Consider the following 2,851-nt stretch of genomic DNA (forward strand, 5'->3'; position numbering starts at 1 on the left):
ACTTTTCAGGAATACCCTAAAGAATCATAAAAACATGTGGAAAATGTGCATCTGATGTCTTCTGGAAATAAAGTCATTTTATGTTAATCTTCTTCATTGTGCTTTTTCACCACGCTTAGCACAGTGCGACAACAAGACAGTAAAAAAGTAAGAAAACAATTTGTTTGCAGTGATAAGGAAAATAATTGTTTGTTGTGAAATGCTAAACTTGCTAAACTCAGTGTTTTCACCTCGTCATGATGTCATCCATGGCTCTGATGATGTCATTGATCCATGTTCTGGCATTCTCCATGTATTTCACAACCAGAACGGGTTTGTTATTCTCAGCAGCTTCTGTTACTAACGGGAACAGCGAAGTGACCATGCTGGAACTCGTGTCGACACACTGCGAGAAAACAATTTACAAGGTTAAGTTTCATAAAACAACCATAAAAAAAACATGTTTGGCGCACTAGTATCTATGGAAGTTTAAAAAAAAATGTAGGTACTTGAAACTTTATTTTATTTATTTTTTTCCTCACAATTGTGTTTATACCCAGATAGCAACACTGTGTCGGAAACATCAATCACCATCATGGTAACCTTAAATGAAACAAACATGAGAGTTAAACTTTTGTTAATTCTCAGTAAGAGCTTCTGTAGACGTGTGACAGAAATAAAGTCAGTCTGGTTAGTAATAAGTGAAGCTGGTAATGCTGTTTGTGGAGTTGTTGAATCAGATCTTCAGAGATTTAATGTCTTTTATCTTCAGTTGATTTCCTCTAAGGCTGTGACTGAAGTCAGTTGTAGTTCTTGTGTTTCTGCTCATCTCTTTTTTTTCTGTTTCCTTCTTTCCTTCAATGATTCTGCTTGAAAACAGGATTGTTAATGCTGAGATGACTCTATAAATAATATATAAATATTTTGTGGATCAGATAAGGTCCAGTTCTTTGCTCTTGGCTGACATTTGGCATTTCTATGGCCTGCTTGTGGTCCAGATCTGGCAAACAGGAGCGGTCCGCCCAAGTGCCATCATTCCTGCCACATGTGGGCCAGATCATCATCCCGCATGTGCCAGATGTGGGCCGGATCTGGGCCGACACAGTGTTGCTATCTGGGTATCTCACACTTGTTTTTCTCTAAAATAGTTATACACATGGCCACATACACATGCAGAATCCTGAGGGGGGGGGGGTGTCTGATTTTTTTTAGAAAAAGATACAATAACCTTTTTATAAATGTCTTATATCATGGTGGAAATAAGTTCTATAAGTATTTCGTCAATTAGGAAAGTCACAATTTCAGAAGATTCTAAACTGGATTTTGTGGGATTTGTGTTGTTTATTCTTTTCTTTCACTAATTGCATGTCAAAATTAACAGCACGGCTTTGAAACGACACGAGGGCGAGTAAATACTGACAGAATTTAGATTTTACGATGTAAAACAGAACATGATAAATTAAGTCTCACCTTCATCAGAACAGCCTCAGAGGATCTAAACAGCAGATGTGTTTCAATAGCTTGTTTTCTGATCAGATACTCCAGCTTTGGGAATTTACCCAGACATACGAATGACAGATGATAGAGGAGAGCCGTTCGCTCCGCAGATAGAAGAAGCTCCTGGATGAAGTCTGGACGTGATGTGGATCCACTGACGACAAGCTCTGAGACACCAAACCGAATATTAGTGATGTTCAACAACCTCTGAGGTTCAATCAAAATCTGTCAACATTTATTTACAGACGACATAACCTGATATTTCTGAGTTCAACATGTTCCTGGGTCAACATTTTTGTTGATCCTGGAACAACATTCAAATCAACCAATCAGATTTGAGGGACAAGTTTACAGATTATGTCAAGTTTAGGCTTAAAATCATGAATGGGTGCTTCTACATCAGTGTTATTCATCTATCATTTCCCTCTGATTTTTGGGATAACGGGTTAGGTTTAGGGGTAGGAATAGGGTTAAGACAAAATTTTCAGACTAGAATGTTGTTCCAGGATCAACAAAATATGTTGACCCAGTAACGCATCTAACTCAGCAATATCAGGACGTGCGACACAGACGTGCCTCTCAGAGTTTCTTGATCTGAAATGGAAAGTGTCTCACCTCTTCTGTCGGCCATGTTTTTTAATTGAGCGTAAACTGGTAATGCGTCCAACTGTACGGCCTCTAAAAAAATATGACAGAAGATGCGATGAAAGTAGAATCAACAGTTAAAAATGTTTACAATTTAAGGGTTCTTGAATCTCAGGTGAATTTGCAATTTTCTCAAAGTTCAATGCAAAGACAGATATTTTCTTTTACAGAAATCTACAACAAGCGGCTGGTAGGGACTACAACGAGCTTCTTCCTGGGTTAGTGACATCACTAACCCTAAAATTTACATAAACCCCGCCCCCACAAGATAATCAGAATATGCTATATCAGATATCAGATAATGATATACAGAGATGTGATTTGTAAAATATACAGGCGGCCATAATGACTGATACATCACTTTACAATTTACTTTTTAATTTACAAAAAATATATCAATAATAGTTATATATTCAATCATGCTTGCATATTTTACAATGTCAGGTGTAGAATGCAGAGCAAGCTAGAGCAGGAGTCAGATGCAGAAAAGTAGAAAAGAAAAAATATGAATATTGAGAGTAAATTGTAAAAAAAAAAAAAAATTGGTACACTTACAGTGTATTCGGTGTTCTCCTGAAAGCAGTCTTCAACTGAGTGTCACACTTCCAGACAGCAGTACTTATATCAGATCCATGGGTGGAGTATAAGCTCCAGCTCCGCCTCTCTCCACCTACTGTGGGCATGATGGGTGGAGCCACACCTTAACCCCACCCATAACCCTCCTCTCATT

Source organism: Chanodichthys erythropterus, chromosome 23 (genome assembly GCF_024489055.1).
Source record: "Chanodichthys erythropterus isolate Z2021 chromosome 23, ASM2448905v1, whole genome shotgun sequence".
NCBI lineage: Eukaryota > Metazoa > Chordata > Actinopteri > Cypriniformes > Xenocyprididae > Chanodichthys > Chanodichthys erythropterus.